We start from the raw sequence: 27839 nt of genomic DNA on the forward strand, positions 1-27839 counted from the left end.
CCGACGGCTTTCTAAAGCGCGTCCGGGAAATAAGGACGAATTTTAATTTCGAGCCATCTCGTTGCCTTTTGTGTGGTGATGTAATGTCAACGCGAATATTTTGTGTCGCCAGTGTGTGGGACAGTGCTCGGGACTTGTGAATTAACGAGTGTTTTCCCAGAAATGACTTAAGAGGAGCCGGAGGTGGTCAAATCCAAAAAATTACGATTTTTTTTTTTTTTTGCTACCGAAAATTAATTGGAACATTCCTCTTTAATGTAAACTGTGAATTATTGTTCTACTCGCCCTAGAAGTGGAGTTATTACCATTTTCTCCCACGCCTGCAGAGGAAATGGGCGGCCGCTGAATGCATCTAACACCCTCTCGTGACTTCCTGGCGAACTGCTTGGGATTTTCTCGGCCTCAGCGCCTTATGTTACGCATACAGCGAGTGTGCAAGGGTTGGCTACATTGTTTTCTGTGACAAACATTACCCGTATTTCCTTACAGGTTACTCCTATTTTCCTCAGAATTTCGAACATCTTGCTCCATTTAATATTGTCGTACACTCTTGTTCTGGTTACGATGCCACATTTTAGTAACCGTGTATATAAGAAGAGGAAGAACGTTGGGAAAAGAAAATTAACACTAATACCAAGTTGCGATACTACAATGAATAAGAGCGCGGAACATCGTCTCTTTGCTGTTTACCGTTTCGAATTAGTTCAGTGTTGCGCCTGTTGTTGGTAGTATTATACTTCTTGTGTAAAGCGGGTAATATGCAGTATGTACAAGAATCAGGAGGGAACAATAAAACCAATTTTTCATGACTTAGCACAGCCAGAATTGTTACACAAATGTCTACACGGAAAGACGCAGAATCCTAATGAGAGCGTAAAGAATTTGATTTGGAAAGTGATTCGTAAAAGGGTGTTTGTAAGCATAAAAACACTGCACTTTGGCATTTTTGATGCAATAGCAACCTACAACCAAGGGAACAGTGTGAAGTGTGAAGTTCTGAAGGCATTAGGATTTACAGCTGGGGTGAACACTGTACGAGCACTAAGAAATATTGACAGAGAAAGGATAAGAGGAGCAGAAAGAAGAGAAAGGCCAGAAAAGAAGACAGAAGAGGAAGCTTTTGGAGGATGAAGAAGAAGATCCTGATAATCCATCCTATAGTGCAGGAATGTACTGAGAAACTTTGATAGCCATTCCCCGTAAATTAGAATTTTTCGAATATAAGGAACATTTTCTCAATATCCACTGAAGTTAGAGAGATGAAATTTTTATACAGCACTCCTAGTGGTCAAACTTACATTGTAACACAGCCATTTGGCAATATATTCAGTAGTTCCATTTCAGTTTAATTATAAAGCAATTATTTGTAAAAAAATTTGGGTCATTAATAAAAAAATAATTGGCAGGAAACTAGAAAAGGTACTCCAAAATCCCTCTGTCATAACTGCAATACTAAACCACTCTATATGTAAAAAAAAATTCAAATTTTTCTATTTGGTAGTTTATTCATAAATGCTCCTCAAACTTAGTGATTTTAACATGGGCAGCATAGGCACCTCCGGCTCCCCTTAACTGAAAAAATACTTATTATTTTATTGTCAATTATTATTATAATTTGAAATAACGGCCATATGTTGTATTACAGGGTGTCCGAAAAGACTTTCCCTGATCACATAAATTGATAACTCAGGCTAGAAGTAAGATACAAATATGAAACTTGTGTCGAATTGTTTACAACTATCAAAGTTTTTTTTCTGTTTTAGTTTCGCAGTACGTAAGTAGTGGATGAGGGGAAGTGCCCAAGAAGCGATGTTAACCAATCAGGAGAAGGCACAGTGTGTCCTGTGGTACCATGAGACACGATCACCAACCACAGTGCAGAGACACTTCCAGACAACATTTGGAATGAATCCACCTGATGTCAAGAGCATTAAAGCCTCGTATGAGAAGTTCAAGAACACAAGATCGGTTGCTGACCTTCCGAGGTCTGGTCGACCATGAACCTCAGCAGACAGGGTGGAAGCTGTAAGGCAGTTTTTTCTGCGAAGTCCGAAGAAATCTGTGCGCAGGGCCTCACGTGAATTATAGATGCTAAAAAGCTGTCTCCATGACATTTTACACAAACATTTATTGTTTCGTACGTACAAAGTGCAAATCGTTCAGGCCTTGTTGCCCAATGACAGTACTCGTCGATATGACTTTGCGGTCGAAATGCTATCACGTATTGAGGACGATGATGGTTATCTCAGATGAATTGCATTTTCCGACGAAGCGACCTTTTTTGTCAGTGGAGAAGTGAACCACCATAATGTGCGCATTTGGGGTTCACAACCCCCTGGCGAGGTCATGGAGTGCACCAGAGGCAGTCCGGAGGTGAATGTTTGGTGCGCGCTGTTGCACGATCGAATTATCGGGCCATTCTTCTTCGCTGAGGCTGCCATCACACCTGCAGTGTATCTGGACGTGTTGCAACTGTATGCTGTTCCTCAGCTGCTTCAGTATCACCCCGATGTCTTGTTTCAGCTAGGCGGTGCACCGCCTCATTGGGGTTCGGACGTCCGTGCCTATCTCGATATGACCTTTCCTGGGCGATGGATTGGTCGTGATGGGCCAACGCTTTGGCCTCCACGCTCTCCTGACTTAACCCCATTAGACTTCTTTTTATGGGGTTATGTCAAGGACGAGGTCTACGGAACACGTGTACCAGATCTTGAAACCCTGCGGCAACGAAATAACCACAGTCGTTGAATCGATCCCTCCAGTGATGTTGGCTAACGTGTGGACGGAAATTGAATATCGCCTAGATGTGCTACGTGCTACCAAGGGTGCTCATGTGGAAGTTTACTGATGTGTGAAAAAAACTTTGATAGTTTGTAAACAATTAGACACCAGTTTCATATTTGTATCTTACTTCTAGCCTCAGTTATCAATTTATGTAGTCAGGGAAAGACTTTTCGGACACCCTGTATTTTATAACCAGTTTCCTACAAAGAATAAGCGCATAACAAAAAGTAATACCACTAAAAGAGTGTATTGTCTTTGTATTGTCTGTGGAATTCTTCCTTCTGACGTTCTTCTTCTCTATGTTGTATGAAGCGGATGAGATCGAACATAAGCTGAGGTCTGTTTCTTTAAATATTGTAAAAAATAGTCGTAAGTGGTCAAAGGAAAAAATATAACGTAAAATTTACCAAATGGAATTCTAGTGTACGGACTTTTATTTGTAACTAAATAACCAATTATGAATGTGTTAAGTTTTGTGTCCGCAGCAATCCAGACTGTGCTTTGTTTGCCGCCATTACGTGAGCGTACGGAGCGGCAATTTCAAACTGTATACATAATCAGACACTAATTCTTTCGATTGATATTACAATATTTGAACTCCGAGGACAAGAACCCACAGGAATTTATTATTTTTGTATTGTAAAAGTGGAAATAACATTCAGTATAACAATCTTAGATTTTACGTAATGAAATAATTTTATGGCTAGTGCGTAAGATTAATTTTTCCAAAACTAATTCATCAATGACTTTAAAAAGAAATATTTACGACACCAGTGTTGTTACGGGCAGAGGTGGTGGTGTGGTATATAAGTTATTTGGTGCATCCATTTTAATGTCAAGCATGGAATTATTGAAACTCGATATGGTTGGGCTCAGAAGCACATAAATAAGAATTATCAGAGTTTATTTCTTTCTTTCAAACAATACTATTATTGAAACTTCCTGGCAGATTAAAACTGTGTGCCCGACCGAGACTCGAACTCGGGACCTTTACCTTTCGCGGGCAAGTGCTCTGGCTGAAGTAAAGCTGTGAGTACCGGGCGTGAGTCGTGCTTCGGTAGCTCAGTTGGTAGAGCACTTGCCCGCGAAAGGCAAAGGTCCCGAGTTCGAGTCTCGGTCGGGCACACAGTTTTAATCTGCCAGGAAGTTTCATATCAGCGCACACTCCGCTGCAGAGTGAAAATCTCATTCTGAATACTATTATTCTTGCTGCTACATTTTCATATGTTTTATAATAACACCTACACACCACGACGTCAACATTAAATAGAACTCCAAATTACCCATTACAGTGAGGATTATGGTTTGACGTTTTATTTTTGTCATCGAGCATACGACAACTGAGCAAAGTATCCAAGTGATAAAAAGTTACTACAAAAAGAGTGAAAGTCTAGCGGGACTTCCTCTTCCTCATAGAGGGCGTTCTGCTCGATCTGGGCCATCCTGCGCTGCTCCAGAGCCGCTCGTACGGCCGGTGACAAGCGGTTTTCGGCCGCTTGAATCCGGGGGTCGTCCGAATGCTTGGCGAACTGCGTCGAATAGAGTCCCAGGGTGACGTCCATCGTTGTCACGGTCTTCAGAATTGCTGAACACCCTTCGCTGAGACTGCTCACTGTCAGGAAAGTCGCAGTCTCCACAGTCGCACCAGAATGCAAATGCTTGGGGGCTAATTTCCAAACACACGCGTTCAAACTTTCATTTGAATTTTGTGTGTTTCCTCCAAAGCACCGGTACAATAACTCGTCCTCCGAAAGAAAAATACTGGTGCGTGAAAAAGGCCGATTTCAGGCAGGTGCATTTTTTTGTCCAACCGCGAATAACAAAGATTTCCATTCCGTATCCGGAAAACCCGTTTCAGGGGTGGATTCTAAACAGTTGCATGGATCCAAAAATGCAGTTTAAAAATAGATTTTTTGAACCAAAAGGTAGTAAACCTCCCATTAAGTGAACTGCCAGATCATGCGATGCTACGCCTTGCGACTTTTTGTTGTGGGTATTTGTGAAATCCAAAGTGTACGTCAACGAACCAGAAACAATACACGAACTGAAGAATGAAATTAAATGGGCTATCAATGACGTCATCTAGAACTTCAATGAACGCGTTGCTCGTCCCGCACGGCCTTGGGTGGTCATGTGGAGGATATAATTTTTCATACATAAATGGGAGTAGCTATTTAATTACATTTTCAATAAATTTTCTGTGTTCTTTAGCACTTTAATATTAGTCCCTACTTCCCGGACACCCTCTAATATCTTATGTAAACATTAGAAATGAAACTCCCCTCACACGCTTTCTATCTGCACACTGGGGTGACAAAAGTCATGGGATACAACCTAATATCGTGTCGGACCTTCTATTGCTCGGTGTAATGCAGCAACTTGACCTGGCATGGAATCTAGTCGTTGGAAGTCCCCTGCAGAAATATTGATCCAGGATGCCTCTACAGCCGTCCATAACTGCTGAAGTGTGTGCAGGAATTTGTGCACGAACTGACCACTCGATTAAGTCCCATAAATGTTCGATGGAATTCATGTCGGGCGATCTGCGTGGCCAAATCTCTCGCTCGAACTGTCCAGAATGTTCTTCGAACTAATCGCGAACAACTCTTACGTGGTGACAGGTTAGAGAACATAAAGTCCACGGATGGTTGCAAATGGTCTGCAAGTAGCCGAATATAATGTCCAGTCAGTGATCAGTTCAGTAGGACCAACGGATTTATGGTCAACCCTGCAGGATTCATGGCGTCAGTTCCCTCCCACACTACTTCAGTCATTAGTCGAGTCCATCCCACGTCGTCTTCTGACACTTCTGCGTGCTCGCGGGGGCCCTACAAGATGTGAGGCAGGAGTACCAGTTTCTTTGGCTCTTGAATGTATATATCTCCTGTAGTTTCCACGAATAAAAATAGGACGCATTACTTTCGGAACGACCTTCTTATAAATCCAGGAGAGGCGCGCAGCCGTGGGATGCCCCAGGCTGGCTTGTTTGACGAGCAGCTAAGTCGTAGCCCGTGTCCGCAGCCAGCCACAGAAACCGTGCAAACAGCCGCCCACGGCCGGAGTCCGCCAACCTTAGCGCTTGACATTTCCCAGCGGTCGCACCTGCCCGTCCCCTGTGTACTCGGACCGTCCTGAAACACCGCAGGGGAAGGGAAAGGGAAAGTAAAAGCAAAAGAAAAAGCAAAACTACCTCTCGCCTCTTTGGTCTCTTGCTCCTCCCCCGGCGCGCCACCACTCCCACACAGGGGACAGCAGGCTTGCGTTTGTCCGAGGCGGCTCAAGTGCCTCTCAGTCAGCATGCAGTGTGTCGCAAGGATAATCATAACGCCCGTTTCAGCTTTATTAGAGGAGGTGCGCATTCGAGTGGCGTGGCTATCGTTCGGTTCCTCAATCGGTAAAAACCGCACCCTCACAGAATCACTTTGTTGATTCTTACAGGACCGCTTTCTAGTCCGCCTGTTAAGACCACTTTTTCTCAGTAACGGGTAGAGGCATCAAGTTCAAATTTATGTCAGGTGTAAGGTGTACGGTCCCCTGCAAGTGCGAAAAGTTGATCTAACACATGATTAAAGTTTTGAACATGGCTGCCTGGTCAGCGACCATTTACAAAGTAAAATTAAAACAACAACAGCCCTCCATTGCAAAAAAGAACTCTTTAGGCACTAGTATGAGTACATCAGAAGTGAAACTCTCCAACTAGCTTATAACATACACCACTGGCCGTTAAAATTGCTACATCAAGAAGAAATGCAGATGATAAACGGGTATTCATTGGACAAATATATTATACTAAAACTGACATGTGATTATATTTTCACGCAATTTGGGTGCATACATCCTGAGAAATCAGTACCCACCTCTGGCCATAATAATGGCCTTGATACGCCTGGGTATTGAGTCAAACAGAGCTTGGATGGCGTGTACAGGTACAGCTGGCCATGCAGCTTCAACACGTTACCACAGTTCATCAAGAGTAGTGACTGGCGTATTGTGTCGAGCCAGTTGCTCGGCCACCATTGACCAGACGTTTTCAATTGGTGAGAGATCTGAAGAATGTGCTGGCCAGGGCAGGAGTCGAACATTTTCTGCATCCAGAAAGGCCCGTACAGGACCTGCAACATGCGGTCGTGCATTATCCTGCTGAGATGTAGGGTTTCGCAGGCATCGAATGAAGGGTAGAGCCACGGGTCGTAACACATCTGAAATGTAGCGTCCACTGTTCAAAGTGCCGTCAATGCGAACAAGAGGTGACCGAGACGTGTAACCAATGGCACCCCATACCATCACGCCAGGTGATATGCCAGTACGGCGATGACGAATACACGCTTCCAATGTGATTTCACCGCGATGTCGCCAAACACGGATGCGACCATCATGATGCTGTAAACAGAACCTGCATTCATCCGAAAAATGACGTTTTGCCATTCGTGCACCCAGGTTCGTCGTTGAGTACACCACATCGCACGCGCTCCTGTCTGTGATGCAGAGTCAAGAGTAACCGCAGCCATGGTCTCCGAGCTGATAGTCCGTGCTGCTGGAAACGTCGTCGAACTGTTCGTGCAGATGGTTGTCTTGCAAACGTCCCCATCTGTTGGCTCAGGGATCGAGACGTGGCTGCACGATCCGTTACAGCCATGCGGATAGGATGCCTGTCATCTCGACTGCTAGTGACACGAGGCTGTTGGCGTCCAGCACGGCGTTCCTTATTACCCTCCTGAATCCACCGATTCCATATTCTGCTAACAGTCATCGGATCTCGACCAACGCGAGGAGCAATGTCGCGAAGCGATAAACCGCAGTCGCGATAGGCTACAATCCGACCTTTATCAAAATCGGAAACGTGATGGTACGCATTTCTCCTCTGTCTTCCTGTAATGTTCTTAATTACAAACACATTTTACGTGCACGAACGACCTAATATGAATCCATTTTATCCACAGAAATAAAACGATACTCTTCATGGAGTTTATGACTATCTTTGGGTATAGGGAGACTGGATGGGAGGCGTGGGGTGGACGGTGGGTAAGAAGGAAGGGGGCAAAGAAATCATATTATGGTTTCTTCTTTCGTATATAACCACACCTGAGACATACTCCTGAAAGAACACCTGAGAGGCAGCTAAGCTTCCCGAAGATTGAGAGTTTCATTTTCCACAGATCATTTTGCACGATAAATCATAATGACAGAGAACGAGTAGTTTTACATTCACATCGCAAATTAAGTTGTGTATATGGTCACATTCTGAGCATTTCTAAGCTTTTTCTTCCAAAAAGGAAAGAGATACGTAAATGTGAATTAGCAATTCGTACTCACCCCCTTCTACTCATTAGAATAACAGGTACTTTTCTAAGGGAGACAAGGAGTTGTCAAGGAGAAACTTTTTCAGTTTGCTTTCAAAGTTTACTTTGCTGTCTGTCAGAAATTTTATATAGCTAGATAAGCGATCAAAAACATTTCTTACAGCAATGTGCACTCTTTTTTGTGCTAAAGGCAACCTTAATGTCGAGTAATTAATGCCATTTTCCCTTCCGGTATTGTAATTATGCACATAATTGTTCCTTTTGAACTGTAGTGGGTTGTTTGCAACAAACTTCACGAGGGAATAAAATATACTGTGAAGCAGTAGTCAGAATGCCCAACTACTTAAACAGGTGTCTACAAGATGATCATGGGTGAGCACCACTTATTTTTCTTACAGCACGTTTTTGAGCAATGAAGACTTTCTTTCCTAAAGTTGAGTTACACCAGAACATTATTCTATATGGCATTACTGAATGACAATATGCAAAATATGTCAACGTACTAGTTTGCAGTGTGTATAAGTGCAAATGTGACGGAACTAAATTGTTTTAGGAGATCCAATATGAGCTTCCTCCACTTCAAATTCTCGTTGATATGGGCACCTAATAATATTGAAGTTTCCACCCTATTTATTATTTCCTCACCATGAGTTAGACGTATCACAAGTGTAATACCCCTAGAGAGGCAGAATCGAATATTATGTGTCTTTTTAAAATTGAGGGTGAGACCATTCGTAGAAATCCAGTCAATGATACTTATTAACATCTGTTTATCAAACTTCCTGGAAGGTCAAAACTGTGTGCCGGACCGAGACTCGAAATTGGGACCTTTGCCTTTCGCGGGAAGTGCTCTACCATCTGAGCGACCCAAGCACGACTCACGCCCCGTCCTCACAGCCTTACTTCTGCCAGTACTTCGTCTCTTATCTACCTGTTTATCATTTCTTCTGTTTCTATTGTATGTTTGGATTGGTTATAATACTAGCGTTATCTCCAAAAAGAACTAATTATGCTGGTCGCATACTAGACGGAAGATTGTTTACATACATCTTCTTCTTCAGTAGCGCTACAGCCCTTGGTGAGCCTTTTCTTCTTCGACAATCTTCCTCCACACTTCTCATTTATTTGCTGCTCTTTTTCACCGCCGGACTCCCATACTGGTGATATCCATTATTACCTCGTCGATCCATCTTCTTCTAGGTCTCCCTTTTCGCCTAGCTGAGTGGATCACACCTTTCATCATTTTCTTTGAAATTCTATCCTCTGCCATTCTCTCCAAGTGTCCTAGCCATCGTATTCGCTGTGATTTCACAAATTTTTCTATGTCCCTGCCTTGTATTAACTCTTGTAATTCGGCATTGTAGCGTGTTCTCCAGCCTTCTTCCTCCCTTATTGGCCCATAGATTTTGCGTAGTATTTTCCACTCAATGGTTCTTAGTGCATTTTTATCGTGTTCTGTCAACGTCCATACCTCTGAGCCCTATGTGATAACTGGGCGGACTAGGGAATTATATATTAGCAGTTTAGTTTTTCTTGTAACAATGCTATTTTTTAAAGTTACATATTTGCAAAGGAAGCTCAGTTTCCTGCTTGTATTCTTTCCCTTATGGCCTTTCCAATACTGTTATCATTTGTTATTAGGGCTCCCAAGTAGTTAAAAGAGGACACTCCATTGAAGCATTTCCCATTGATGTTTAGGTTTTTAGGGGTTCTTCTGGCCTCAGATTGCGACATTAGCATATATTTTGTTTCGTTTTCATTTACTATGAGGCCAATTTTTAAGGCTTCTGTTTCCATTGCCCGGTATATTTCTAGGAGTGTATTGGTATTTCTTCCTACTATAGCAATGTCATCAGCGCATGCACATATCTGGCTAGTTTTCGTAAATATGGTGCCTCTTTTGTTGATTTTATTTACTACACTGTGCTGGGCTATATTGAATAGGACAGTGGAGAGACTATCCCCTTGCTTCACACCTTTATTAAAGTCAAAGCTTTCACTTGTTCTGCTAAGGACCTTTACTTTTGCTTTTGTCTCTGTCATTGTCATTCTGATTGGTCTTATTCAAATGATTAGTCTTATTCAAATTAGTCTTATTCAATTCAATTAGTCATCCAAATACCTTAGACAGATCGCAGAAAGTAGAAACCGCCGCTACTTTATTATTTAATGCTTGCAAAATATGGCGAGTTAACATGTAAATGCCAGTCTCAGTACAGCAGAACTGCTGAGAATATTATTGTTGTTAAGGTGAGATACTATTCTAGAATACATTAAAATCTTAAAAAGTTTGGAAAATGATGTCAGCAATGAAACAAGTCGGTAGTTATTGACTTCTCTCTTCTCACCTTTCGTAAAGAGGTGTCTAACAGCGGTCAGTCTCAACAGAGGAAGGCACACTTTCTCGAAGCTGAGATGCAGGAATCACCTTTCCCCAACTGGCTCATTACGTAAACGGCCTTGACGCCACGCCGACAGAACTGCAGTAAACACAGATTGGTCATCTGTTAACGTGTTTCGCATGCAAGCTTCTCTCAGTCACAATCTCACGTCTTTGAAGGCGTCTGTATTATTCCAAACCTAGATTTTTTTCAGCGAGCGCTTCTGCTTGATTTATATACGCGAAATCGAAAGGAGGCGTATTAAATTATCAAATGCAACTGTTGTACACGGTCTTAACAATAGAACGCCGAACTTCTTCCTTTTCTGACGACTGTCAGTGACACTGAGTTAGCACAGAATCTTACTTAGCACTCTTCAAATTTATCAAATTGGCGTTTCTCCCACGGGGAGCCAATTCTTATCATGGCCATATGTTTACCAGTGAACTGGACAAAAACAAGTCGAACAACCGTGAAGAGTGTGGAAGCTGAAATGTAGTGGAGAGAGGGGGCTGGGGAGGTGGGGGAATTTCCCTTACTATACTGGATACTTATATTTGAATTATGGGACACATGTGTTCACATATAAGCAATTATTTCATTCAGAAGGGCTGTAACTAATAAAAGAATTTATTTTTGGCTACAGTCAAGTGCAACATACAGTAATAAAAGTTCGTCTTCAAATACTTTTTTAAATAAAAGAAGTAATTAAAAACCAAGGGGGAATTAATGATCCAAATAACACTTAATATCTCTTTTACACTGTCTACTAAATAAGTAATGACTAATCAACATGAAGCCGGCCGGAGTCGCCGAGTGGTTCTAGACGCTACAGTCTGGAACCGCGCGACCGCTACGGTCGCAGATTCAAATCCTGCCTTGGGCATGGATGTGTGTGATGTCCTTTGGTTAGTTAGGTTTAAGTAGTTCTAAGTTCTAGGGGACTGATGACCTCAGAAGTTAAGTCCCATTGTGCTCAGAGCCATCTGCGCTAATCAACATGGACCAGAAATCATTGAAATTTTTATTAAAGGTGTTGAAGACAATACTTTGCTATTCAGTTTTTATTTAGTTATCAGTTTCCTGATTGTAATACTGCAGTTAGTTTCAATAAAAACATTACGTTTAAAGAAATATGATAAAACTACGATACCCACGAAGTATGTATTGCCCAAAATTTCTAAACAGGTGAAAGTTACTTGTGTTGGCCTTGATACACTTCAATTTAAACCTCCTCTCCCCACTTTTGAAAAACCAATTTTCTTTTTTTAAAAAAAATAATCGGTTTGAAAAGTTATTGATGACAGAAACTTTCGCATTCTAGAATATTCTTTTGTAAAAAGACATGTTGCAAGGGATAGAGGAGAATTATTTTACTTCCGATGGTTCTCCCGCGAGAGACACCAAACAACTGGTCACGAAACCCTTTACAATTTTATAGAAATACCAAATTCTTGGCAGCAAAAAGGAATGTACATTTCACAACACTTGAACAAAGAAAACGGGTACATTGTGCAAAAAAAGTAGGTAAATAGCTGAAAAAGTTTTGTAATGAGAAGTGTTTAAACGATATAAGTTAGCTCTACTGAAAATAGTTTTTGGTATTACCTGGTACTTCAAAAGAAAGAAGACACGCAGGATACAGAAAGAAGGTACTATATTAAGTTTTCACGAGCAAAGGAATGTTGGTGTTTAAAAATGCTTCAACAACACTTTCGTTCGTCTCTTTCAGTTGCCAGCAATTTGGAGAATTTTCCATACGATTTTTGTCAAAAGCATCCGGTATTAATTTTGCTTTGATCATTAATAAACTCAATTGTTTCTGCTAGTTCCTTTTTCTGTTGTTATATTTCGACTTTTTGTAAGGAGGACAGCCCCCTTATAACCTCACTTTGATCGCTCAAGCGTCAAAGACTCACTGCAGAGAGGCAGCAATCACGAACAAGCAATTTTGCCGCCAACGTCTAACTGAAAACAATTATATTTTTCATTTATTTTCTTTTGCAGGGTTCCAACGCAGATGCCCTTCACACAACAAACTAAATATTTTGCATAACTAACATAATATCATAATAGTGGGCGAACTATTCACCATGTATGTAATAACAAACCCACAACATGACAAAGTAGAGATGAATGTATAAACATAGACTCAAGTTTTAGTGTTACAACTGACTAGTTCATAGTTTAATTTTAAACAATGGTGGAGTACAAGGATTCTTACACCTAAGTACTGGACATCATGCTTTAATATTATAAAAAGAGCTGCTTTTTACCTCTTCCCTATATATTGCTACACGACCATTTGGAAAAAACCCAGGTACTATCCTAAACAAACAAAAAGAACTCCAAAATTAAAAGAACATATATTGAGAACTTCAACAAAATTCTTATTGCTGACAAGAAATTTAGAACAAAAGTCAATCTTAAATTCCCGAATCAACTTTCATCAAAGATAAAAGTTTAAAAACATAGTATATCTCTGACACATAGATCGATAATATACAGACTGTATACAAATATAACAAAACGATGGTACATCCTGTTTGAGCCCACCGGGTTAGCTGTGCGGTCTAACGCATGGCTCTCCAGATTGGGAAGGAGCGCCTGGTCCCCAGCACGAATCCGCCTGGCGGACTTGTGTCGAGGTCCGGTGGGCAGGCCAGTCTGTGGATGGTTTTTAGGCGGTTTTCCATCTGCCTCGACGAATGCGGGTTGGTTCCCCGTATTCCGCCTCAGCTACACTATGTCGGCGATTCCTGCGCAAACAAGTTCTCCACGTACGCGTACACCACCATTACTCTACCACGCAAACATAGGGGCTATACTCGTCTGGTGTGAGACGTTCCCGGAGGGAGGGGGGGGGGGGCGGATAGGTCCACCGGGGACCGAACTGCACAATGCACAATAACCCTGAAAGAGTGGTTTGGTGTGGGGCGGTGGAGGGGTAAAGTGGACTGCGGTAGTCGTCGTGGGGTTGTGGACCACTGCGGCTGCAGCGGGGACGTCGTTTCTACGCCCCCGGTTAACATACAATACAGTACACCCTATTTGAAAAACAGCATTTATAATCTTATAGCATAAGTAAAAAACATATATATTACATCTAAATACTATCTACACTACTGGCCATTAAAATTGCTACACCAAGAAGAAATGCAGATAATAAACGGGTATTCATTGGACAAATATATTATACTAGAACTGACATGTGATTACATTTTCACGCAATTTGGGTGCATAGATCCTGAGAAATCAGTACCCAGAACAACCACCTCTGGCCGTAATAACGGCCTTGATATGCCTGGGCATGGGGTCAAACAGAGCTTGGATGGCGTGTACAGGTTCAACACGATACCACAGTTCATCAAGAGTAGTGACTGGCGTATTGTGACAAGTCAGTTGCTCGGCCACCATTGACCAGACGTTTTCAATTGGTGAGAGATCTGGAGAATGTGCTGGCCAGGGCAGCAGTCGAACATTTTCTGTATCCAGAAAGGCCCGTGCAGGACCTGCAACATGCGGGCGTGTATTATCCTGCTGAAATGTATGGTTTCGCAGGGATCGAATGAACAGTAGAGCCACTGGTCGTAACACATCTGAAATGTAACGTCCACCGTTCAAAGTGCCTTCAAAGCAAACAAGAGCTAAACGAGACGGGTAACCAATGGCACCCCATACCATGACGCTGGATGATACGGCAGTATGGCGATGACGAATACACGCTTCCAATGTACGTTCACCGCGATGTCGCCAAACACGGATGCGACCATCATGATGGTGTAAACAGAATCTGGATTCATCCAAAAAAGTGACGTTTTGCCATTCGCGCACCCAGGTTTGTCGTTGAGTACACCATCGCAGGCGCTCCTGTCTGTGATGCAGCATCAAGGATAACCACAGCCATGGTCCCCGAGCTGATAGTCCATGCTGCTGCAAACGTCGTCCAACTGTTCGTGTAGATGGTTGTTGTATTGCAAACTTCCCCATCTGTTGACTCGGGGATCAAGACGTGGCTACACGATCCGTTACAGCCATGCAGATAAAATCCTGTCATCTCGACTGCTAGTGATACGAGGCTGTTGGGATCCAGCACAGCGTTCCGTATTATCCTCCTGAACCCACCGATTCCATATTCTGCTAACAGTCATTGGATCTCGACCAACGCGAGCAGCAGTGTCGCGATACGATAAATTGCAATCACGATAGGCTACAATCCGAGCTTTATCAAAGTCAGAAACATTTTGGCATGCATTTCTCCTCCTTACACGAGGCATCACAACAACGTTTCCCCAGCCAACGCCGGTCAACTGCTGTTTGTGTATGAGAAATTGGTTGGAAACTTTCCTAATGTCAGCACGTTGTAGGTGTCCCAACTGGCACCAACCTTGTGTGAATGCTCTGAAAAGCATATCACAGCATCTTCTTCCTGTCGGTTAAATTTCGCGTCTGTAGCACGTCATCTTCGTGCTGTAGCAATTTTAATGGCCAGTAGTGTATATATGCAGGCTTAAGCGACGAATGAAAGTTTGTACAAGTCGGTATTTGAACCTGGGTCTCGTGCTCATTTGGCAGATGCACTAACTGGCACATTGGCTCTGCACAACTGCACAGACTACCCCAGTATGTCTCCCTCCTCAATCCAAACCTCCATTCATGCCTCAGTCTACGTGATATTCCTTCTAAACTCGAACAGCGTTGTAGATGCTCTCCAACTGCATCAAGCACCTGACTGAAACCCAGACAAAGGTGCTTCAATCAGATGAAACTATATAGTTCCAGGGACCTTTCCATGTCTCAAACATCTATGATGTACATATGGTTCAGTCTTTATATACACATCATACATGTCTGAGACATAAAAAAATCCCTGGAACCACATAGTTTCATTTACCTAACTAAATATTACACATTCATAGAAACGAGGAAACCACAAAAAACTGAATTATTTTTTAAAAGTGGTATATTTTGAAATTGTTTACAAAACAACCTCATCCCTTTCAAAATACTCTCCATTACAACAAATACATTTGTTTACAATGAAATGAAAACCCTTACCTGCTTACAGGCGTTGACATACGTCAACGGGGACAGATGAAAATGTGTGCTCCGACCGGGACTCGAACCCGGGATATCCTGCTTACATGGCAGACGCTCTATCCATTTTTTAAAAAAAAATCTCATTTTTGTTCGTTTTCGTTCGTTGTGTCTGCTCGGGGCGGACGTCGAAAGACACCCATGTCAGTTCGTTGTTGATCCATTAACTCAGTTTTTTTATTACAGAGGGCAGCTAGCCCTCTGACCAAACACGCTCATTTTCCGTGCCGGCTTTCTGAGCCACCGAGGACACAGAGGATAGTGCGACTGCAGGGACTTATCTCTGGCACGCATCCCGCGAAACCCACATTCTCAACGTATTGTCCCGCACTACATTCGTAGTGCCCCGCCCATTATACTCATTACCCTTCTTCTGTGCGAATGCACAAACAGTGCCCGAACTCTTACGGGAATCGGCAACGCGTCGCGAGTAATGAGTATAATGGGCGGGGGCACTACGAATGTAGTGCGGGACAATACGTTGAGAATGTGGGTTTCGCGGGATGCGTGCCAGAGATAAATCCCTGCAGTCGCGCTATCCTCTGTGTCCTCGGTGGCTCAGATGCATGTCGGCACGGTAGCCCAGCGTGTTCGGTCAGAGAGCTGGTTGGCCTCTGCAATAAAAAAACTGAGTGACACGATCAACAAACGAACTTAACCAGATGTCATGTAACGTCCGCAACGAACAAACAACTATAAATAACGAACAAAATGGGAAAAAAGATGTTAAAAAAAAAGATGGATAGAGCGTCTGCCATGTAAGCAGGAGATCCCGGGTTCGAGTCCTGGTCGGGGCACACATTTTCATCTGTCCCCGTTGACGTATGTCAACGCCTGTAAGCAGCTAAGGGTTTTCATTTCATTGTAATTTCATTCCAACGAGCTGCTTGGTCACCGATGGTATCTGTTCTTTCGGACATGTCCGACAGTATATAGTATCTCCCACTGGTGCTTCCACGGTTCTAAACATGTTTATGGTCATCTTTAGAAATAGCTGACAGCTCTTCCCTCGTTTTTTTGCTCGACGTCTTCATTGTTTTCAAATCGGTGTCCTTTCATGCCCCTTTTCATGCGTGGAAATAAGAAAAAGTTGCACAGAGTCAGATCAGGTGAGTAAGGTGCGCGGGGCAGTGGAACCGTGCCTGTCTTAACAGAGATGGCTGTGTGTGTGCAAGTGCGTTGTGGAGGTGGAAGAACCAGTCTGCTGTCTGCCACAAATCGGGTCTTTTTTTACGAACACTGTTGTGCAGACTTCTTTAAACCTCCAAATAAAAGGTTTGATTGTTGGTCTGACCTGGAGGAACAAACTCTGAATCAACTACGCCTTTGGCATCAAAAAAGGGAATCAGAATTGTTTTGAAGTCTGATATGACTTGACGACATTTTTTTTTTGGGCAGTGTGGCGATGACGCCTTCCGTTTGTTTGACTGTTGCTTTGTTTCTAGGTCGTAGGCATAGTATCATGACTCATTACCAGTGATGACCCTCGACAGAAAATCTGGATCAGGTTCAAGATGGTGTTTCAAAACACGCCATGTTTCAGCTCCACGTTTCTTTTGACTGTCTGCCAGAACCCGAGGAACAAACTTGGCAGCATCGCTTCTCATTCCCAAATCTTCCGTCAAAATTCGCTGAACCGAGCTCCAAGACAATCCACTAATATCTGACAGTTGATCACTTGTCTGTTGATGCTCTCGAATTTTTTAAATATTTTCATCGATTCGAGCAGTTGGTGGACGTCCAGAACGAGGCTAATCGATATGTCGTAGACTTGAGTTTTTTCCCATAGCGCCATCTTGGTAAGCTGTTTTCATCATTAAGACAGTTTTAGCAGCATTTTTACCGAGCAGAAAACAAAATTTCACAGCTGCATCATAAAAAAACGAAACAAGAACAAAACAGCGGTAGCAAAAGCAGTCACTGCAGATGAACGGAAGAAGCCAGGTCGACAACACAGGCGGCGCTGAACTGGCAATGAGTTGCTCTGTACTCGCCTAGCGGCAGAAATGCGTACTACGCAAGCTCCACCCACGGCAACCTTATTCCGTCTTTTTATGGGTACCGTCTTGTCTGCAATGAAATTTCCTGGAGGGTTAAAACTCTGTGCCGGATCGAGATTCAAGCTCGGGGTCTTTGGCTTTCGCGGGCAAGTGCTCCAACAACTGAGCCAACCAAGCCGACTCACGACCCGTACTCACAGCTTCACATCCGTCGCTACCTGGTTTCCTATCTTCCAAACTTCACAGAAGCTCTCCTGCGAAACTTGCAGGTCTAGGACCCCTGGAAGAAAGGATATTGGCTTAGCCACGGCCTGTGGGATGTTTCCAGAGTGAGATTTTCACTCCTTTGATTCTCAGTGCGGCGCATAGTACTAACTGGCCAGGAAGTTTTATATCAGCGCACACGCCGCTGCAGACCGAAATTCCATTATGGAACATATGTACTGACAATAGCTTGATTATATTTACATACCGCTTGAAACTGAGCTATGCTCGAAATCTGTAGCAATAAATAAAGAAGATGTGAAAAGTAAGTCTGAAGCGTTGTGATTACAATGCATTTCACACAAATTATTATTTACAATGCTGACTGACCTGTAATGTACTTTATTACGTATTATAATGTTTATAGTTCTGTATTTCAGCCTCATTTTCTATTACTGATGATGTAACAGCACCAACTTACGATGTTTATGTGTGTGGTGGTCGTTGATCTCATATGTGGATAACTCACTAGTTTGTGTCTTAGCTGAGTAGGGAAGTTTGCTGTAAGAGCTTCCAGACAGAGCAGAATTTGTTACATCCATATACTACAAACCGAGTGAAAGATTACCAAAGATATGATCCGTGTCGTGTTTGACTTCTACGGGAGAAAAGAATACCGCTTTCGGGACATAATGTAAGCCTCTGGCAACATGAATGTTGGTTTGAACTGACTTACTAGTGAGCAGAGTTGTGGTTTGCTAATACTGCGGTTCAGTAGTTTTGATACACTATATAAATGAAGTAGTAAATGGTAGGATTACCCAGTCCGGAACCGCGCGACTGCTACGGTCGCAGGTTCGAATCCTGCCTCGGGCATGGATGTGTGTGATGTCCTTAGGTTAGTTAGGTTTAATTAGTTCTAAGTTCTAGGCGACTGATGACCACAGAAGTTAAGTCGCATAGTGCTCAGAGCCATTTTTTTTTTGGCAGGATTACCGGTTGTATTAGTAGAATTGGTGGAGAAGAAACATAAGTGAATGTGTAAGAGAGAAAATGGCAACCGACAACTTCTCTTCTTTATGTGTGGTTGTTTGTTTTTCACATGATTAGAACCGCACATCATTCAGTGTTAGTCCATTGTGAATTTTTATCCTTACAAAATGTACATTGCATTTTATAGGCAATAAAAATTAGTGGATCGCGTAACTTCTGCACTTTTATGTTACATGCACACACACACACACACACACACACACACACATATATATATATATGCAAATGGCTCTGAGCACTATGGGACTCAACTGCTGAGGTCATTAGTCCCCTAGAACTTAGAACTAGTTAAACCTAACTAACCTAAGGACATCACAAACATCCATGCCCGAGGCAGGATTCGAACCTGCGACCGTAGCGGTCTTGCGGTTCCAGACTGCAGCGCCTTTAACCGCACGGTCACAACGGCCGGCCACACACACACACACACATATTATATATATATATATATATATATATATATATATATATCCAATAGAACGTTCTTCATTATGACCATAGGCAAGAGTTTCCTGTTGTTAGTGATAAATGCGAAAGTTCTTTATGAATAAAAGAAACGTATTTTACATAAGTTCGATTAAATATTGACGCGATGTTTGGTGTATTTTTGTTTTGCGTATCTTTTTTTAACTTATCTTTTTGCTGAGAAAAATGCGTTTTCTAGCACTGTCATGAATCAATCAATCATTCATTCATTCATTCATTTCGTATAGGCCGTCTTTGCACCATGTTATTTCAGTTGTGTCGCTTTACGTGTTCTGATGTTTGCCCAGTGCTCCCGCATTCCTTCTCGGTGTTGCTGCTTCCTCTCCCGGGTCCAAGCCTTTCCTGTTTTTATTTTTGGCTTTTCTTGGAAACCCTGCCACGCCATAAGTTTCTCCTTGAGTGGGACACGCTCCAAGACGTCATCATGGGCGATACCCACTTATTTAAGATCTTTCTCCACCTCTGTGAACCAGGCCCATTTTGTTTTCTTCTCCTGAAAGCAGTTGATCATACGATTGGTAAGTCTTCCAGGGCTCATTTGGGTCTTATGTCCATAAAACACAATCCTTCTTTCCCGGATGGTGTCAGTTATCTTCTCTATATGGGAATACAGTACATGATTATGACCTCTCCTATAATCCTCATTCTCTTTGATGGGACCTAAGACCTTTCTCAAAATTTTCCTTTCGTTGGCCTCCAGATTTTCGATTAGGCCTTTTTTGTTCATTACTAGGCATTCAGAAGCGTACAAGACCTCCGGACGGATAATACTGCAGTAATACCTTAACTTTGCATTGAACGATACTGATCTTTTGCTGTAGATGTTTTTGGTTACATGGAATGCCATTTCCATTTTGTTCGTGAGTGATATGAAGGCTTCTTTCTCTGATAAGGTGGCTGTTATCCATTCTCCGAGATATTTAAACTTTTCAACTCGCTTAATTTTGCCTTGAGCCACTGCAAGCTCCCTTGGTGGTGAATTTATATTCGTTACAAACTCGATTTTCTCAAATGAAATTTGGGAGCCAGTGTACGTTAAGCTCATTAATCTGTCTCTCAGCTGTTTCCATAGAATAAGAAAAAATTGCAAGATCATCCGCAAAAGCGAGACAATCGATTTCAAGATTTTGTTTCTTGTAACCCAGCCTGACACCATTTTTAGTTCCTTGGTTCTCCAGTTCTTTGCGCCACTCACGAATCACCTTCTCGAGGGCACAGTTGAAAATCAGAGGTGAGAGCCCATCTCGTTGCCTCACTCTTTATTCCAAAATTTTCTGATGATTCTCCTCCAAATTTCACTTTTGAGGTTGTGTTGGTTAGTGTTTGCTGGATTATCGCTTTGGTCTTCTTGTCTAGGCCAAGTTCTTCTAGAATTCTTATCAAGGTTTTACGATCAATCGAGTCGTATGCCTTTTTGAAATCCACAAAGGTTACAACAAAATAATTATTCCAGAGCTTCAGATACGAAAGGACAGATTTGAGGTTCGTTATCTGTTCGACGCATGATCGCCCCTTCCTGAAACCTCCTTGATACTATCCCATCTGTGCGTCTAGTTGTCCTTCTGTCCTGTCCTAGTTAGTTTTATTTATTTTTTTCTGTAACATCCCTCTGTTTCACGCTACAAATCAACAACTTCCGTATAACACCTGAATTAAACATCAAATATTTCAGTTTTTTTGTAAATATTGTTTATTCTTAAGTAACAGACAGGAGAACAACTATATAGAACGAATATGTTCCGTAGATTACCCGGACCTTTATGTAGCTTCACTCAGTCTCTAGACGGTTCACCACCTCCGATATTTAGGGGAATCAAGTAAGACATTGATCGCAATCGTGAAGAAAGCGGTCGTTATGAGGTCACACCAGACAGTATACAACACACTCTACGTACAGGTAATGCGGGTACGACCTTAACTGACCAAAGCTACTAGGAAAACTAGAGTACTCTCCGCTTATGGCAACGTACGGTAGTCTTACAACTCTACACGTCAGCCGTGAGGCCGTACGGAGCTGAAATGAAGAATCATGCGCCAGCGGAGAGGAACGGTGTATCGTTGAGGATGGAGGAAGTCAACCCACGTCTGCAGATTACGTCATCGTGACAGCGCTCGCAGACAAAGCAAAGCACCTCAGCTGGGACGGGACGGGCATTTGCAAACAATGTGACCCCGCCTGCCGCCGCTCCCGGCTGTGTTATCAGGGATGCGTGACCTCGCCACGACAAACGCTGACTGCTGCGTCTGGGCGTGCATCGACCACCGCAGTTCCTGTGGCGCCAACCATTGCTGGCTCTGTGAAATTACAGTACGTAGGGACTTCAGAAAGTACTCCGTCGGAACAGGCCTCCAGAAGGTCCGACGGGACCGTCCGACCGCCGTGTCATCCTCAGGCGACTGGCGTCACAAGATGCGGGGACATGTGGTCAGCACACCGCTCACCCAGCCATTGTCAGTTTTCGAGACCGGAGCCGCTAGTTCTCAGACAAGTAGCTCCTCAGCTGATCTCACAAGCGGGCTGAGTGCACCCCGCTTGCCAACAGTGCTCGGAAGACCTAGACGGTCACCCATCCAAGTACTAGCCAAGCCCCATGGTGCTTAACTTCGGTAATCTGACGGGAACTGCAGCAAAGCCTTTGGCCTTGGAAAATTTTGATGTTGTTGTCGTCCTAGTCCAGAGACTGGTTTGATGCAGCTCTCCATCCTACTCCACCCTGTGCAAGCTTCTTCATCTCCGAGTAACTACTGCAACCTACATCCTTCTGAATCTGCTTAGTCTATTCATCTCTTGGTCTTCCCCTACGATTTTTACCCTCCACGCTCCCCTCCGATGCTAAATAGGTGATCCCTTGATGCCTCAGAACGTGTGATACCAACCGATTCCTTCTTATAGTCAAGTTGTGCCACTAATTCTTCTTTTCCCCAATTCTGTTCTGTACCTCCTCATTAGTTACCTGATCTACCAATAAAACCTTCAGCATTCTTCTGTAACACCACATTTCGAAAGATTCTATTCTCTTCTTGTCTAAGCTATTTATCGTCCATGTTTCACTTCCATACATGGCTACACTCCACACAAATACTTTCAGAAACGACTTCCTGACACTTAAATCTATACTCGATCTTAACAAATTTCTCTTCTTCAGAAACGCTTTCCTTGCCATTGCCAGTCTACATTCTATATCCTCTCTACTTCGACCATCATCATTTATTTTGCTCCCCAAATAGCAAAACTCCTTTACTACTTTAAGCGTCTCATTTCCTAATCTAATTCCCTCAGCATCACCCGACGTCATTCGACTACATTCCATTATCCTCGCATTGCTTTTGTTGATGTTCATCTTATATCCTCCTTTCAAGACACTGTCCATTCCGTTCAACTGCTCTTCCAGGTCCTTTGCTGTCTCTGACAGAATTACAATGTCATCGGCGAACCTCAAAGTTTTTATTTCTTCTCCATGGATTTTAATACCTACTCCGAATTTTTCTTTTGTTTCCTTTACTGCTTGCTCAATATACAGATTGCATAACATCGGGTAGAGGCTACAACCCTGTCTCACTCCCTTCCCAACCACTGCTTCCCTTTTATGCCCTTCGTCTCTTATAACTGCCATCTGATTTCTGTACAAATTGTAAATAGCCTTTCGCTCCCTGTATTTTACCCCTGCCACCTTTAGCATATGAAAGAGAGTATTCCAGTCAACATTGTCAAAAGCTTTCTCTAAGTCTACAAATGCTAGAAACGTAGGTTTGCCTTTCCTTAATCTTTCTTCTAAGATAAGTCGTAGGGTCAGCTTTGGCTCACATGTTCCAACATTTCTACGCAATCCAAACTGATCTTCCTCGAGGTCGGCTTCTACCAGTTTTTTCATTCGTCTGTAGAGAATTCGTGTTAGTATTTTGCAACAGTGGCTTATTAAACTGATAGTTCAGTAATTTTCACATCTGTCAACACCTGCTTTCTTTGGGATTGGAATTATTATATTCTTCTTGAAGTCTGAGGGTATTTCGCCTGTCTCATACATCTTGGTCACCAGATGGTAGAGTTTTGTCAGGACTGGCTCTCCCAAGGCTGTCAGTAGTTCTAGTGGAATGTTGTCTACTCCCGGGGCCTTATTTTGACTTAGGTCTTTCAGTGCTCCGTCAAACTCATCATGCAGTATCATATCTCCCATTTAATCTTCATCTACATTCTCTTCCATTTCTATAATATTGTCTTCAAGAACATTGCCCTTGTATAGACCTTCTATATACTCCTTCCACCTTTCTGCTTTCCCTTCTTTGCTTTGAACTGGGTTTCCATCTGAGCTCTTGATATTCATGCAAGTGGTTCTCTTTTCTCAAAAGGTCTCTTTAATTTTCCTGTAGGCAGTATCTATCTTACCTTTAGTGAGATGAGCCTCTACATCCTTACATTTGTCCTCTAGCCATCCCTGCTTAGCCTGCTTAGCCATTTTGCAATTCCTTTCGATCTCATTTTTGAGACGTTTGTACTCCTTTTTGCTATATATATACCATTTTATTCGGAAAATTGCAAATTTTATAGTGAGATAAAAATCCGAAATGTGAATTTTCTTTCCCTTTCTGACTCCCCTTAAACTCTTATGCTAACCTTTGACTAAACAGAATCTAGTTTGAACTGAACTGTAACTAGTCTGAATACAACTTGTCTTTACATTAAGTACAACAATTTATCTGGCCATAATTGAAATTTCCACTCACCTCGCGTCTTGAAAACATTGTCGCAGATTACTCGAAAGCACAACAGCAAACAGTAAGGATTCAACGGCTAAGCTAAATTTCTATTTTTTAATAAAATTTCCAGACAATATGCAATCTGTTGCATACCGTATGATGCAATGTAGTAATACGCGATGATAACGCTTCTTTGAACAGTGGGATGGGGAGAGTAACTAGTCGTATGAAATGATATTCTAAGACAACAATTTTAAAATGAAGTATGTTTTCATACAGACAGAGTAAAATTTTGAGTGATCTTCACACGTAACATCGGTCTGAACAATACTAAGTTTTCGAGCAATAGGTGGTTCGCGCGTCGGGAAAATCGCGGCCTGACCGTTTCTCGGGCGCGATGTTTCGAACACGAAGTTGTGGCCCAACTGTTGTAACTGGCCCTTGATATTATGGATACTGGCACCTGGATGGCGATAACGTCCGAGCTAATCCCATACATATTCTATAGGGGACAGATCTAGCGATACGGCGTGGACACGGGAGTACCTCAGCTCATAGACGCATTGGTCGAGCATTGCCCTGTTGAAGACTGGCACCGCGAAAGGACGATAGGTGTACGTGACGTACTGTTGCGCTGCCGGAGGTCCCTCAATCACCACCAACAGTGACCTCAAGTCATACGCGATGACTCCCCACAGCGTGACACCAATAGTAACATTGCAAGAATGGTACCTTGCTCTGTATCACCTCCATACACGCCAACGGTAGTCATCTGGAATAGTACAGACCCACGATTCAACGCTGGACACAATTCGGCGCCAATCGTGCTTTCCAGTCACGGAACCACTCCAAACACACGCATTTGTGTTGTGTTATTAATGGCAGCATACACATGGGCACACGACCAATCCAATCACAGCTGTTTGTGTTGTGTTTCCAGCAGCCTCAGTATGTGACAGTAACTGCCTGGTCAGGCTCTTCCTAGTCTGTGACCAATAGTGCGAGGTGACATGGAATGTTGCAAGTAGGCCAATACTTGTTCTCCGATGGCAGGCGCAAATGTGAAGAGGTTATTTTTTTAAATTTATGTTTAACATGCTCCATTCCAGTCCCAAATGAAGCAGGTGTTGACAGAAGTGAAAATTACCGAACTATCAGTTTAACAAGTCACAGCTGCAAAATACTAACCCGAATTCTTTACAGACGAATGGGAAAACTGGTAGAAGCCGACCTCGGGGAAGATCAGTTTGGATTCCGGAGAAATGTTGGAACACGTGAGGCAATACTGACCCTACGACTTATCTTAGAAGAAAGATTAAGGAAAGGCAAACCTACGATTCTAGCATCTGTAGACTTAGACAAAGCTTTTGACAATGTTGACTGGAATACTCTCTTTCAAATTCTGAAGGTGGCAGGGGTAAAATACAGGGAGCGAAAGGCTATTTACAATTTGTACAGAAAGCAGATGGCAGTTATAAGAGTCGAGGGACATGAAAGGGAAGCAGCGGTTGGGAAGGGAGTGAGACAGGGTTGCAGTCTCTCCCCGATGTTATTCAATCTGTATATTGAGCAAGCAATAAAGGAAACAAAAGAAAAGTTCGGAGTAGGTATTAAAATCCATGGAGAAGAAATAAAAACTGAGGCGGATGACATTGTAATTCTGTCAGAGGAAGCAAAGGACTTGGAAGAGCAGTTGAACGGAATGGATAGTGTCTTGAAAGGAGGATATAAGATGCACATCAACAAAAGCAAAACGAGGATAATGGAATGTAGTCGACTTAAGTCGTGTGATGCTGAGGGAATTAGATTAGGAAATGACACACTTAAAGTAGTAAAGGAGTTTCGCTATTTGGGGAGCAAAATAACTGATGATGGTGGAAGTAGAGAGGATATAAAATGTAGACTGGCAATGGCAAGAAAAGCGTTACTGAAGAAGAGAAATTTGTTAACATCGAGTATAGATTTAAGTGTCAAAGTCTTTTCTGGAAGTATTTGTATGGAGTGTAGGCATGTATGGAAGTGAAACATGAACGATAAATAGTTTGGACAAGAAAAGAATAGGAGCTTTCGAAATATGGTGCTACAGAAGAATGCTGAACATTAGATGGGTAGATCACATAACTAATCAGGTATTGAATAGGATTGGGGAGAAGAGAAGTTTGTGGCACAACTTGACTAGAAGAAGGGATCGGTTGATAGGACATGTTCTGAGGCATCAAGGGATCACCAATTTAGTACTGGAGGGCACGGCGGACGGTAAAAATGGTAGAGGGAGACCAAGAGATGAATACACTAAACAGATTCAGAAGGATGTAGGTTGCAGTAGGTACTGGGAGATGAAGAAGCTTGCACAGGATAGAGTAGCATGGAGAGCTGCATCAAACCAGTCTCAGGACTGAAGACCACCACCACAACAACAACAACAAAAACAACAACAACAAGAACAACACATGCTCCATTACAGTATTTGTCATACTACATGTATGTATTTGTGTGTGTGTGTGTGTGTGTGTGTGTGTGTGTGTGTGTGTGTGTGTGTGTGTAATGTTTGTGTAGTAGTATGATGATGATGATGATGATAAGAGGAGGGAGATAATCTACTCCCTGCGAATAGCACCAAGTGGGCCACTAAGCTCAACATCCCCATCCATGGGATGGATCACTGTCAACTGTGTCAGGGCCCTCACTTCATGAGAGACTGCGGAGAGGTTTGATATTTGAACCAGGACACTGGCAAGGTATCTGGTGATCTGGTATTTTACGCCACCTTTTCTCCCCTTGCTAGCCAAATACTAGCAGTGAAAATTTTTTTGCGCCAGCCGGATTCATACCGGCTTACCTCTTGGGCGAGTGCCACTACAAAACCATGCCTTAGCAACCTCGGGCACGGAGCCGAGTTATATGAAGGACTTGCGGTGTACTTGATGCAAAATGGGGCGATCTTCTCCTGTGGTGGTCAGATGTGGTCGACCGGAAACTAGACAATTTCACTTGCCATCACGTCGCCATACAGTCGAACAAAGAGCCACTGTCACATCTCAATGTCCAACGAACTTGGATATTTCACGATTCCATCAGCTGGTGAAATGGAGGAAACCTACAGTGAGGCCGCTTTCAAAGTCTGTAAGGTGCTGATAACATTGTCTACACGAGTATATGTCATCTGCTTGTCCTCCACAGTAATCACTCAAGACCTGACAGTGTTTACACTCCTAGTATACCCTAGCGGGCCTCCTAACAACGCTAAACAAGTAAAACATTAACGGACTCTTGTCGAAGTTCTAACTCTCACAGAGAACTGGATCTATAATCATTTACATATCCAACGATGGTGTTTATTTGTACAAAGTTGTACTGCCATTCGACCATCTCTTCTGTGTACTTCTTCTTTCAGGCAGTGTAACATTAGAGATACTATTGGGGACACTAGGTTATGAATCAAGTAAATGTCCAGCAGAGAAAACCTGCTAACCTTGGACAAGCATGTGTGTCAGCCATCTTGGTCTGTGACCTATTGATGAGACGGGTATTTAAAGACGTTTTCCAAAAATGATCTCACACGGACGTAATAAAATTTCGTAGAGTATCAGTACGTTTAAACGGAACAGGCGATATACTGCGATTACCAGCCACCTGACACACTATAACACCGCCAGGAAGCATAAAACTGTCAGAGTCACAAGGCAGCGTCCTTAAAAGAAACGCCGTACGAAGCGACGAGTTAACTAACGTGATTAGTTCGCTTTGCGGGCTTCCACGCCACCATATGTGACAGCCATTATCGCGCGCTTGCCGGGAACCAGGTCGCAAAGCCCAACCGCCCGCCGCAGTCGGTTGGG

The 27839-nt window shown here is 42.9% G+C and overlaps 1 protein-coding gene and 1 non-coding gene across 2 annotated transcripts in view; one reads left to right on the forward strand and one right to left on the reverse strand.

The window, feature by feature from the left end:
- The window catches only part of LOC124717355 (echinoderm microtubule-associated protein-like 2), a 655376-nt gene that overhangs the window by 607912 nt on the left and 19625 nt on the right, over positions 1-27839 (reverse strand). The gene's annotated exons all lie outside the window — the stretch shown is intronic.
- On the forward strand, positions 3835-3909 carry Trnas-cga. The gene has a single exon. It is a non-coding gene; the product is annotated as a tRNA-Ser (tRNA).

The sequence above is a fragment of the Schistocerca piceifrons genome, chromosome 9 (assembly GCF_021461385.2).
Source record: "Schistocerca piceifrons isolate TAMUIC-IGC-003096 chromosome 9, iqSchPice1.1, whole genome shotgun sequence".
Taxonomy (NCBI): Eukaryota; Metazoa; Arthropoda; class Insecta; order Orthoptera; family Acrididae; genus Schistocerca; species Schistocerca piceifrons.